This window comes from Coregonus lavaretus (assembly GCF_964263955.1).
Source record: "Coregonus lavaretus genome assembly, chromosome: 14".
Classification (NCBI taxonomy): Eukaryota; Metazoa; Chordata; class Actinopteri; order Salmoniformes; family Salmonidae; genus Coregonus; species Coregonus lavaretus.
The window spans coordinates 46,592,959-46,606,861 of record NC_140001.1 but is presented as its reverse complement, the minus strand read 5'-3'; the positions used below and the strand labels follow the sequence as shown (position 1 = coordinate 46,606,861).

Here is a 13,903-nt window from a genome sequence, read left to right as displayed (position 1 = left end):
TTAAATCTCTTTGCCCCCTTTGGGAGTATAGGGCGTCCACCATTGGGAGGATCGATGGTTCAGTTTCTGTAATAATTTTTTAAACCGTTGGATGGGTGATAAGCCCAGACAGCTGTGACCACTGTTATCTTGTTGCTCAGCTGTACCCTCTGGGGATTATGGATGCCGATCTGGACTCTCACGTCCCCATTTACATTATAACGTCCTCGGATAAACTTGGTGAGGAGAATGAGCAACTCACTACAGATCCTCTGTCGACTGGGTAGCTGAGCAAGCTCTGTTTGGCATGACATGCTGGTTTTTGTATGGCCTACGCCGGCCTTCTCTGTATAAAGCTATATAAAAATGGTGCTGTACTGTATGGCCACCGTTTTGCGAGCTCCGGCCCAACTTTGCTATTTTCCACATCGACAGGGCTGCAGTAGAGCTGGTCGAGAGCTTCAAGTTCCTCGGTGTCAAAATCACTAAGGACTTAAAATGGTCCACACACACTCCTTGGGAGGTTGAAAAGGTTTGGCATGGGCCATCAAAGTTCTACAGCTGTACCATTGAGAGGACCTTGACTGGTTGCATCACTGCTTGGTATGGCAACAGCACCGCCCTCAATCTCATGGCACTACAAAGGGTGGTGCGGACAGCCCAGTACATCCAGGACCTCTATATCAGGAAGGTCCAGAAAATCGTTTTAAGACTCCAGCCACCCAAGCCATAGACTATTCTCTCTGCTTCCGCACGGCAAGCGGTACCGTTGCATCAAGTCTGACACCAACAGGCTCCTGAACAGCTTCTATCCCCAAACCATAAGACTGCTAAACAGCTAACAAAATGGCTACACGGACGATCTGAGTTGACCCTTGTATTTATATTTTTGCACAGTCTTTATGCACACTCACAGGACTCTACACACTCACACACACTGATACTCCAACACACACACACCCTCACTTCATTTGCTCACACACATAACATGCACATACACTATATATACAAAAGTACAGTGGCTTACGAAAGTATTCACCCCCCTTGGCATTTCTCCTATTTTGTTGCCTTACAACCTGGAATTAAAATGGATTTTTGGGGGGGTTTGTATAATTTCATTTACACAACATGCCTACCACTTTGAAGATGTAAAATATGTTTTCTTGTGAAACAAACAAGAAATAAGACAATAAAACAGAACTTGAGCGCGCATAACTATTCACCCCCCCAAAAGTCAATACTTTGTAGAGCCACCTTTTGCAGCAATTACAGCTGCAAGTCTCTTGGGGTATGTCTCTATAAGCTTGGCACATCTAGCCACTGGGATTTTTGCCCATTCTTCAAGGCAAAACTGCTCCAGCTCCTTCAAGTTGGATGGGTTCCGCTGGTGTACAGCAATCTTTAAGTCTTACCACAGATTCACAATTGGATTGAGGTCTGGGCTTTGACTAGGCCATTCCAAGACATTTAAATGTTTCCCCTTAAACCTCTCGAGTGTTGCTTTAGCAGTATGCTTAGGGTCATTGTCCTGCTGGAAGGTGAACCGCCGTCCCAGTCTCAAATCTCTGGAAGACTGAAACAGGTTTCCCTCAAGAATCTCCCTGTATTTAGCGCCATCCATCATTCCTTCACTTCTGACCAATTTCCCAGTCCCTGCCGATGGAAAAACATCCCCACAGCATGATGCTGCCACCACCATGCTTCACTGTGGGGATGGTGTTCTCAGGGTGATGAGAGGTGTTGGGTTTGCGCCAGACATAGCGTTTTCCTTGATGGCCAAAAAGCTCAATTTTAGTCTCATCTGACCAGAGTACCTTCTTCCATATGTTTGGGGAGTCTCTCACATGCCTTTTGGCGAAGACAAACGTGTTTGCTTATTTCTTTCTTTAAGCAATGGCTTTTTTCTGGCCACTCTTCCGTAAAGCCCAGCTCTGTGGAGTGTACGGCTTAAAGTGATCCTATGGACAGATACTCCAATCTCCGCTGTGGCGCTTCGCAGCTCCTTCAGGGTTATCTTTGGTCTCTCTTGTTGCCTCTCTGATTAATGCCCTTCTTGCCTGGTCCGTGAGTTTTGGTGGGCGGCCCTTTATTGGCAGGTTTGTTGTGGTGCCATATTCTTTCCATTTTTTAAATAATGGATTAAATGGTGCTCCGTGGGATGTTCAACGTTTCAGATTTGTTTTTATAACCCAACCCTGATCTGTACTTCTCCACAACTTTGTCCCTGACCTGTTTGGAGAGCTCATTGGTCTTCATGGTGCCGCTTTCTTGGTGGTGCCCCTTGCTTAGTGGTGTTGCAGACTCTAGGGCCTTTCAGAACAGGTGTGTATATATACTGAGATCATGTGACAGATCATGTGACACTTAGATTGCACACAGGTGGACTTTATTTAACTAATTATGTGACTTCTGAAGGTAATTGGTTGCACCAGATCTTATTTAGGGGCTTCATAGCAAAGGGGGTGAATACAATTTATTTTTTTCACTTCACCAATTTGGACTATTTTGTGTGTGTCCAATACATGAAATCCAAATAAAAATCCATGTAAATTACAGGTTGTGATGCAACAAAATAGGAAAAACGCCAAGGGGATTAATACTTTTGCAAGGCACTGTATGTGAACACCCCTTGAAATTGGTGGATTTCAGCCACACCCGTTGCTGACAGGTGTATAAAATCAAGCACACAGCCATGCAAACTCCATAGACAAACATTGTCAGTAGAATGACCTTACTGAAGAGCTCAGTGACTTTCAACGTGGCACCGTCATAGGATGCCACATTTCCAACAAGTCAGTTCGTGAACTTTCTGAGCTACTAGTGCTGCCCCGGTCAACTGTAAGTACTGTTATTGTGAAGTGGAAACGTCTAGGAGCAACAAAGACTCAGCCGCGAAGTGGTAGGCCACACAAGCTCACAGAACGGGACCACCGAGTGCTGAAACGTGTAGCGCGTAAAAATTGTCTGTCCTCGGTTGCAACACTCAATACAGAGTTTCAAACTGCCTCTGGAAGCAACGACAGCACAATAACTGTTCGTCGGGAGCTTCATGAAATGGGTTTCCATGGCCGAGCAGCCGCACACAAGCCTAAGATCCCCATGCACAATGCCAAGCGTCGACTGGAGTGGTTTAAAGCTCGCCGCCATTGTACTCTGGAGCATTGGAAACGCGTTCTCTGGAGTGATGAATCACGTTTCAACATCTGACAGTCCAATGAACAAATCTGGGTTTGGCGGATGCCAGAAGAACGCTACCTGCCCGAATGCGTAGTGTCAACTGTAAAGTTTGGTAGAGGAGGAATAATGGTCTGGGGCTGTTTGGGCTAGGCCCTTTAGTTCCAGTGAGGGGAAATCTTAATGCTACAGCATACAATGACATTCTAGATGATTCTGTGCTTCCAACTTTGTGGCAACAGTTTGGGGAAGGCCAATTATTTAACCAATTTGAGAATAAGGCTGTAACATAACAAAATGTGGAAAAAGTAAATGGGTCTGAATACTTTCCGAATGCACTTTGTGTGTGTGTGTGTGTGTGTGTGTATGTACATACATACATATACACACACACATATATATACAGACACATACACACACACACACACATACATACGGACGGACGGACAAAACAGTATTTGATCCCCTGCTGATTTTGTACGTTTGCCCACTGACAAAAAAATTATCAGTCCATAATTTTAATGGTAGGTTTATTTGAACAGTGAGAGACAGAATAACAACAAAAACGCATGTCAAAACGTTATAAATTGATTTGCATTTTAATGAGGGAAATAAGTATTTGCCTCCCTCTCAATCAGAAAGATTTCTGGCTCCCAGGTGTCTTTTTTATACAGGTAACGAGCTGAGATTAGGAGCACACTCTTAAAGGGAGTGCTCCTAATCTCATCTTGTTACCTGTATAAAAAGACACCTGTTCACAGAAGCAATCAATCAATCAGATTCCACTCCTGGAGTGACCTAGCCAGTCTCCAGACCTTAATCCCATAGAAAATCTGTGGAGGGAGCTGAAGGTTCGAGTTGCCAAACGTCAGCCTCAACCTTAATGACTTGGAGAAGATCTGCAAAGAGGAGTGGGACAAAATCCCTCCTGAGATGTGTGCAAACCTGGTGGCCAACTACAAGAAACGTCTGACCTCTGTGATTGCCAACAAGGGTTTTGCCACCAAGTACTAAGTCATGTTTTGCAGAGGGGTCAAATACTTATTTCCCACCATTAAAATGCAAATCAATTTATAACATTTTGACATGCATTTTTCTGGATTTTTTTGTTGTTATTCTGTCTCTCACTGTTCAAATAAACCCACCATTAAAATTCGAATACTTTTTCCCCTCACTGTACATACATACACGCGCACACACACACTACCGTTCAAAAATTTGGGGTCACAAAAAAAGAAGCAATTTTTTGGTCCATTAAAATAACATCAAATTGATCAGAAATACAGTGTAGACATTGTTAATGTTGTAAATTGCTATTGTAGCTGGAAACCTTTTTACAATTATGTTAGCACAGCTGAAAACTGTTGTGCTGATTTAAAGATGCAATAAAACTGGCCTTCTTGAGACTAGTTGAGTATCTGGAGCATAAGCAATTGTGGGTTCGATTACAGGCTCAAAATGGCCAGAAACAAATAACTCTCTTCTGAAACTCATCAGTCTATTCTTGTTCTGAGAATGAAGGCTATTCCATGCGAGAAATCGCCAAGGAACTGAAGATCTCTTACAACGCTGTGTACTACTTCTTTCACAGAACAGCGCAAACTGGCTCTAACCAGAATAGAAAGAGGAGTGGGAGGCCCCGGTGCACAACTGAGCAAGAGGACAAATACATTAGTGTCTAGTTTGAGAAACAGGCGCCTCACAGGTCCTCAACTGGCAGCTTCATTAAATAGTACCCGCAAAACACCGGTCTCAACGTCAACAGTGAAGAGGTGACTCCGGGAGGCTGACCTAGGCACAGTTGCAAAGAAAAAGCCATATCTCAGACTGACCAATAAAAATAAAAGATTAAGATGGGCAAAATAACACATACTGGACAGAGGAAGATTGGAAAAAAGTGTTATGGACAGATAAATCGAAGTTTGAGGTGTTCGGATCACAAAGAAGAACATTTGTGAGACGCAGACCAAATGAAAAGATGCTGGAGTTGTGCTTGATGCCATCTCTCAAGCATGGTGGAGGCAATGTGATGGTCTGGGGGTGCTTTGGGGTTGGACGGCACTTGATTGGAGCCAATTTTCTCCTACAACAGGACAATGACTCAAAGCACAGCTCCAAACTATGCAAGAACTATTTAGGGAAGAAGCAGTCAGCTGGTATTCTGTCTATAATGGAGTGGCCAGCACAGTCCCCGGATCTCAACCCTATTGAGCTGTTGTGGGAGCAACTTGACCGTATGGTACGTAAGAAGTGCCTACCAATCCAAATTGTGGGAGGTGCTTCAGGAAGCATGGGTTGAAATCTCTTCAGATAATCTCAACAACTTGACAACTAGAATGCCAAAGGCGTGCAAGGCTGTAATTTGCTGCAAATGGAGGATTCTTTGACGAAAGCAACGTTTGAAGGACACAATTATTATTTCAATTAAAAATCATTATTTTTAACCTTGTCAATGACTACATTTCCTATTCATTTTGCTATATTTCCTATTCAAATTAATGTCATGTATGTTTCTAAGTGACCCCAAACTTTTGAGTGGTAGTGTAAATGTAATCAAACACACACACACACATCCACACACACAGTACCAGTGAAAAGTTTGGACACATCTACTCATTCAAGGGTTTTTCTTTATTTGTACTGTTTTCAACATTGTAGAATAATAGTGAAGACATCAAAACTATGAAATAACACATATGGAATCATGTAGTAACCAAAAAAGTGATAAACTAATCAAAATATATTTTATATTTGAGATTCTTCAAATAGCCATTTGAGATGGTTTGGGATGAGTCGGACGGCAGTGTGAAGGAAAAGCAGCCAACAAGTGCTCAGCATATGTGGGAACTCCTTCAAGACTGTTGGAGAAGCATTCCAGGTGAAGCTGGTTGAGATAATGCCAAGAATGTGCAAAGCTGTCATCAAGGCAAAGGGTGGATATTTCATAGTTTTGATGTCTTCACTATTATTCTACAATTAAAAAATAAAGAAAAAACATTTCCTGTTTCTGCATGACAATGTGCCCGTGCACAAAGCGAGGTCCATACTGAAATGGTTTGTTGAGATCGGTGTGGAAGAACTTGACTGGCCTGCACAGAGCCCTGACCTCAACTCCATGGAAGCCTTGGTGATGAATTGGAACGCTGACTGCGAGCCAGGCCTAATCGCCCAACATCAGTGCTCTTGTCGCTGAATGTTCCAACATCTTGTGGAAAGCTTTCCCAAAAGAGGGGAGGCTATTATTGCAGCAAAGCGGGGACCAACTCCATATTAATGCCCATGATTTTGGAATGAGATGTTCGACGAATAGGTGTCCACATACTTTTGGTCATGTAGTGTACATTTTATACTGACTCTAAACTCACATGCAACCATCATATACACTGCTGCTACTCTGTTTATCATATATCCTGATGCCTAGTCACCTTACGCCTATACATATCTAACTATCACGCCAGTATCCCTGCACATTGTAAATATGGTATTGGAACTGACCCTGTATATAACTTACTTGCTTTCTCGTGTTTTTGTTCCACCTGTTATTTTTAGTACTACATTGATATTGATTACTGCATTGTTGGGTTTAGAGTTTGCAAGAATGGCATTTCACTGTACTTGTGCATGTGACATTAAAACTTGAAACTTATCCGCAGTGGTAGTAGATCATGTTTCTACAATGCTCTATGATCAAGAGGTGGACTGTGCTTTGTCTGACCCCTCGTCCTAGACCTGTCCAGTTTGTTTGGACCTACCGGGAGTGAACTCCCACTGGCATAGCTCTGAGCGGTCGTTGAGGTACACAAGCCCTCTCGCCACGACAAAAGTGACAGTCCAAAAAGCATCAATACAAATAGCAGCTTCTTTGTAGGACAGATCTGTACTGTATGTCTTCTCTGGGTGCAGGCAGCCAAGCACAAATTGAAACGAAAGTTAAAAGCCGAAATAACAATATTGTCTGGAGTGCTCCATTTAAGTTCACAAACAGTAGCCTTGTTGAGTGACACAGCTAGATCCCCAGTTTGAAGCCAGTGTTGGATCACTGGTTTTAATGACATGATTTAAGTGTCCCATTACACTCCTGTCTATCGTTGGAGGGTCATATTTAGACTTCTCCAGATTTTTTGGCTTACCTCCTAGCTCTACTAACCATCTTGCTTTTTTTTTAAACCTTGCTTGACCGGACCACATTCTCCCTCACATTACTCACACCATTTCTTGGGTACGGCCAAGAAAGCCCATCTGAACCTTTAATCTACTTCTCGGTAACAACCCCCAGCAATTCAAAGCATTTGTAGTTTCCTGCTGAAGTACAGTATAGGGGACACCGTTTTTTTCTCTTCTGACAACTATAACTTTTAGGCCTTAGTTCTCACTCACTGTTCACAACAACAGCTACAGTATGACTCCCAACAGTAAGATAGTAACTGTTTGGAAAAGTAAATCACCTTTAACTTGGATTATAAAACAAAAGTGGAGGGAAGGGACATTCCCAAATAGCCGTTTCTATGCACCAGCATACCCCTAAACCTTGTACCTCTCTTGTTGGTGACTGAATAGTCTAATTAGTGGTACTCTCAAGATCTGTATACTTTCTGCATGTCGGATGGTTATCAGTTCCAGTACAGCACATCTCGGTCTGCATGGGAAGTTTTTCAGTCAGGCTGTGATCTGGGTGTGATGTTTGTATTTGTGCATTCTGCAGCAAGGCAGGTACAGCATTTTCTAGACGTGATTGGCACTTAAAGCTTTGTTTGCCACCCCATGTTGTGGTTGGTGCTGCGCTGTCGCTAGAATTCAGAAGCAGTCAGTCAGTGGTGCTGCTGTGGTGATTGGGGGGGGGGGGGAGATTCTCGCAAACAAATCGAAGTTCTCGCAAACAAATCGAAGTTAAAAGAACAAGCCAGTGGTCTAGCGGTATAAGCCGCTGCCTCCGGCACACGTCTATAGTGTCTGCATAAATTTGAATCCATCCCACTGCCCTTTGACACAACCTCCCCTATCTTTCCCCTCTGTCATCCTTTCTCTATAAAGTGCTCCAGGTGTTTGCTCACAGCGGAGTGCGCAGTTGAAATTTTACTTTGCATCTGTGGTGGGAGGGTTCCTGGTGGTTTCTGCCTGCAGAAGTCACGATGGTGGCCTTTGGTATGCAGAGACGGTGAAAACATTATCAAACTATCTCTGTGTTACATTCACACAAGCAGTTTTCCATAACTAGGTAGCTAGCTATAGTCTTTCAAGCTAACTTTGTTGTGGTTGTTTGCCACTAGGCATAGCTAGCTAGCTGTCTGTAGTTAGTTGGAAAATGCCCAAATCAGCTTATGGCCGTTTGGAAAACCGTTCACATGAGCTTCCGAGTTGTAAATACAAGTTCGAATCATCTCTGTACCCAGAGTTCTTCAACATGCATGTCATCTACTAAGGAAATTACTTCGGCAGTACTTTAGCGTTCTCAACAAGTTCAAAACGCGTTAATGGACGTATCTCGTTGCTCCGAGTTATACAAGTTGTATTTCGGGAAAACTTACTGGATGTAAACGTGGCATTTGCAAACTAGCTAGCGGCCTAGCTTGTTGTTGGCTACATCTCACAGTAGATTTTTTAAAATCACATTAGCTAACTTTAGCCATAGTTAGCTAGCGTCGTAACGTTCCATAAATGTGCCTACTTAGATTATTTTTCTAGAAGCAAATCCCATGTTTTTAAAAACTAACATTCAACACACCTAGTCCCTTAAAAATGTGTTAATGGCAAGATATCAATTAAATAGTACCAAGTCATAGCAAAGTTAGCTACGTGCTTCCACACATCACCAGCAAGAGGTACGAGCGACGCTAGTAGCGCCATTCACTGTATCTGAGTGTGATAGGCGAGAACTCTGCTTCGCAGAGAGTATAATTAGAGAGAAGGACCTTATTGTCTGCGAGAACCACCCAAAGTTCCACTTCGATTCTTGTTTGCAGACCCCTTCAGTGTGTTTGGTGAGTAGTGGTAGAGATGGCCCCCATGTCCATGATGGAGAATGGGGGCATGGGTCACTAACCTTTTCCGGGTCTCTCTCCCCCTGATTCTTCCTCCAGACCTGGCAATGTTCAAGGACCGTCTCAGTATTCTAACTGTCGGAGGTATGGAAACGCAAGTCTCACTGTAGTTTTGTCCCTCTCTCTGTGCCTGAATATTTGCTTTTTGTATTGTTTGCGTAGGAACTTTTGCTTTATCTTTCTCACATCTTTTTCCCTGGCTTTTCAGTGGAATACACTTGATAAACAACTGCTAGTGTTCTCGTTGGAATGTTTGGTTATTTATCACATGATCGGATGCTAAGCCATCAGCCGCCCTGAAATAAAGACGGAGGGAGTTAGAGCCTCTCTCTGTAGCAGCCCCAGTGTGTGGGTGCCAGAGAACACGGACGTCTTCAGACAATAAGTGTACTCCTATAGTGCTTTCCTGTCGTAGTTCTAGCAGAGTAGACACAGTGTTGAAGTACTAGGCAATAGGCTTATTTCAATCTATCTACAAAAGTGTAGTGGTACCTAGTCACATTCCTCTCAAACTGTGTAGATTTTTTTTTTACATTACACCACTGCCATCAGCCTGTACCGTTGACACCAGTCAGGATTGGGCCATGGACTTATGCTGCTTACGCCAAATCTTGACTCTGACATCTGCATGACGCAACAGGATCCTTGATTTGTCGGACCAGGCAATGTTTTTCCACTACTCAATTGTCCAGTGTTGGTGATCGCGTGCCCACTGGAGCCGCTTCTTGTTGTTTTTAGCTGATAGAAGTAGAATCTGGTGTGGTTGTCTGCGGGAATAGCCCATCCGTAACGAGGACCGACGAGTTGTGCATTCCGAGATGCCATTCTGCACACCCCTGTTGTACTGCGCCGTTATTTGCCTCTTTGTGGCCCCCCGGTTAGCTTACACGATTGTTGGCATTCTCCTTCGAAATCTCATCAACATGCTGTTTTCGCCCACAGGACTGCCGCTGACTGAATGTTTTTTGTTTGTCGCACCATTCTCGGTAAACCCTAGGTCAGGGTTCCCCAACTGGTGGCCCGTGAGTGATTTTATTTGGCCCCACAGGTTTTCTAAGCAAAAACTATAGATATAGATAGATACTACTGTTCAAAAGTTTGGGGTCACTTAGAAATGTCCTTGTTTTCGAAAGAAAGCAATTTTTTTGTCCATTTAAAATAACATCAAATTGATCACAAATACAGTGTAGACATTGTTAATGTTGTAAATGGCTATTGTAACTGGAAACGGCTGATTTTTTTATGGAATATCTACATAGGCGTACAGAGGCCCATTATCAGCAACCATCAGTCCTGTGTTCCAACGGCACGTTGTGTTTGCTAATCCAAGTGTATTATTTTAAAAGGCTAATTGATCATTAGAAAACCCTTTTGCAATTATGTTAGCACAGCTGAAAGCTGTTGTGCTGATTTTAAAGAAGCAATAAAACTGGCCGCCTTGAGACTAGTTGAGTATCTGGAGCATCAGCAATTGTGGGTTCGATTACAGGCGCAAAATGGCCAGAAACAAATAACTTTCTTCTGAAACTTGTCAGTCTATTCTTGTTCTGAGAAATTAAGGCTATTCCATGCGAGAAATCGCCAAGAAACTGAAGATCTCGTACAACGCTGTGTACTACTCCCTTCACAGAACAGCGCAAACCGGCTCAAACCAGAATAGAAAGAGGAGTGGGAGGCCCCGGTGCACAACTGTGCAAGAGGACAAATACATTAGTGTCTAGTTTGAGAAACAGACGCCTCACAGGTGCTCAGCCTTAATCTTTTATTTTTATTGGCCAGTCTGAGATATGGCTTTTTCAATGCAACTGTGCCTAGAAGGTCAGCATCCCGGAGTCACCTCTTCACTGTTGACGTTGAGACTGGTGTTTTGCGGGTACTATTTAATGAAGCTGCCAGTTGAGGACCTGTGAGGTGCCTGTTTCTCAAACTAGACACTCTAATGTATTTGTCCTCTCCTCCCACTCCTCTTTCTATTCTGGTTAGAGCCAGTTTGCGCTGTTCTGTGAAGGAAGTAGTACACAGCGTTGTACGAGATCTTCAGTTCCTTGGCAATTTCTCGCATGGAATAGCCTTCATTTCTCAGAACAAGAATAGACTGAGTTTCAGAAGAAAGTTATTTGTTTCTGGCCATTTTGAGCCTGTAATCGAACCCACAATTGCTGATGCTCCAGATACTCAACTAGTCTCAAGAAGGCCAGTTTTATTGCTTCTTTAATCAGCACGAAAGTTTTCAGCTGTGCTAACATAATTGCAAAAGTGTTTTCTAATGATCAATTAGCCTTTTAAAATGATAAACTTGGATTGGCAAACACAACGTGCCATTGGAACGCAGGACTGATGGTTGCTGATAATGGGCCTCTGTACGCCTATGTAGATATTCCATAAAAAATCTGCCGTTTTCAGCTACAATAGCCATTTACATCATTAACAATGTCTACACTGTATTTCTGATCAATTTGATATTTTAATGGGGAAAAAAATTGCTTTTCTTTTGAAAACAAGGACATTTCTAAGTGACCCAAACTTTTGAACGGTAGTGTACATACATACATACATACATACATACAGTATCAGTCAAAAGTTTGGACACACCTACTCATTCAAGTGGTTTTCTTTTCTTTTTACTATTTTCTACATTGTAGTGAAGACATCAAAACTATGAAATAACACACATGGAGTCATGTAGTAACCAAAAAAGTATATTTGAGATTCTTCAAAGTAGCCACCCTTTGCCTTGATGACAGCTTTGCACACGCTTGGCATTCTGCTTTGCACACTCTTGGCATTCTCTCGACCAGCTTCATGAGGTAGTCACCTGGAATGCATTTCAATTAACAGGTGTGCCTTCTTAAAAGTTAATTTGTGGAATTCCTGTCCTTCTTAATGCCTTTGAGCCAATCAGTTGTGTTGTGACAAGGTAGGGGGGGTATACATAAGATAGCCCTATTTGGTAAAATACCAAGTCCATATTATGGCAAGAACAGCTCAAATAAGCAAAGCAAAATGACAGTCCATCATTATTTTAAGACATGAAGGTCAATACGGAACATTTCAAGAACTTTGAAAGTTTCTTCAAGTGCAGTCGCAAAAATCATCAAGCGCTATGATGAAACTGGCTCTCATGAGGACCGCCACAGGAATGGAAGACCCAGAGTTACCAATGCTGCAGAGGATAAATTCATTAGATTTCCGTCCTCAGAAATTGCAGCCCAAATAAATGCTTCACAGAGTTCAAGTAAGAGACATATCTCAACATCAGCTGTTCAGAGGGGACTGTGTGAATCAGGCCTTCATGGTCGAATTGCTGCAAAGAAACCACTACTAAAGGACACCAATAAGAAAAAGAGACCTGCTTGTGCCAAGAAACACGAGCAATGGACATTAGACCGGTGGAAATGTGTCCTTTGGTCTGGAGTCCAAATTGGAGATTTTTGGTTCCAATCGCCGTGTCTTTGTGAGACGCGGTGTGGGTGAACGGAAGATCTCCGCATGTGTGGTTCCCACCATGAAGCATGGAGGAGGAGGTGTGATGGTGCTTTGCTGGTGACACTGTCTGTGATTTATTTAGAATTCAAAGCACGCTTAACCAGCATGGCTACCACAGCATTCTGCAGCGATACACCATCCCATCTAGTTTGGGCTTAGTGGGACTATCATTTGTTTTTCAACAGGACAATGATTCAAAACACACCTCCAGGCTGTGTAAGGGCTATTTTACCAAGAAGGAGAGTGATGGAGTGCTGCATCAGATGACCTGGCCTCCACAGTCACCCGACCTCAACCCCATTGAGATGGTTTGGGATGAGTTGGACCGCAGAGTGAAGGAAAAGCAGCCAACAAGCGCTCAGCATATGTGGGAACTCCTTCAAGACTGTTGGAAAAGCATTCCTCATGAAGCTGGTTGAGAGAAGGCCAAGAGTGTGCAAAGCGGTCATCAAGGCAAAGTATGGCTACTTTGACGAATCTAAAATCTAAAATAGATTTTCATTTGTGTAACACTTTTTTGGTTACTACATGATTCCGTATGTGTTATTTCATAGTTTTGATGTCTTCACTATTATTCTACAATGTAGAAAATAGTAACAAATATAGAAAAATCTTAAATGAATAGTTGTATCCAAACTTTTGACTGGTACTATATATAGATATACATACATACATACACTACATACACTACATACACTACATACACTACATACATACGCTACATGACCAAAAGTATGTGGACACCGGTTGGACGTACTGCCAAATTCTCTAAAACGACGTTGGAGGCAGCTTAGGGTATAGAAATATACATTCAATTCTCTGGCAACTGCTCTGGTGGACATTCCTGCAGTCAGCATGCCAATTGCACGTTCCCTCAACTTGGGACATCTGTTACATTGTGATGTGTGACAAAACTGCATATTTGAAGTGGTATTTTATTGTCCCCAGCACTAGGTGCACCTGTGTAATGATCATGCTGTTTAATCAGTTTCTTGATATGTCACACCTGTCAGGTTAATGGATTACCTTGACAAAGGAGAAATGCTCACTAACAGGGGTGTAAACAAATTTGTGCACAACATTTGAGAGAAATGTCTGGGATTTTTTTTATTTCAGCTCATGAAACATGGGACCAACACTTTACATGTTTCCTTTATATTTTTGTTCACTGTATAAACAACTCCTTCCTCATAACATGCACACAAATGCTCTTGACTGCTCATTGC

General features: G+C 42.7%; 1 protein-coding gene across 2 annotated transcripts in view; it reads left to right on the top strand.

The window, feature by feature from the left end:
* Window positions 1-13,903, top strand: part of ogdha (oxoglutarate dehydrogenase a) — a 54,136-nt gene that overhangs the window by 21,706 nt on the left and 18,527 nt on the right. The gene's annotated exons all lie outside the window — the stretch shown is intronic.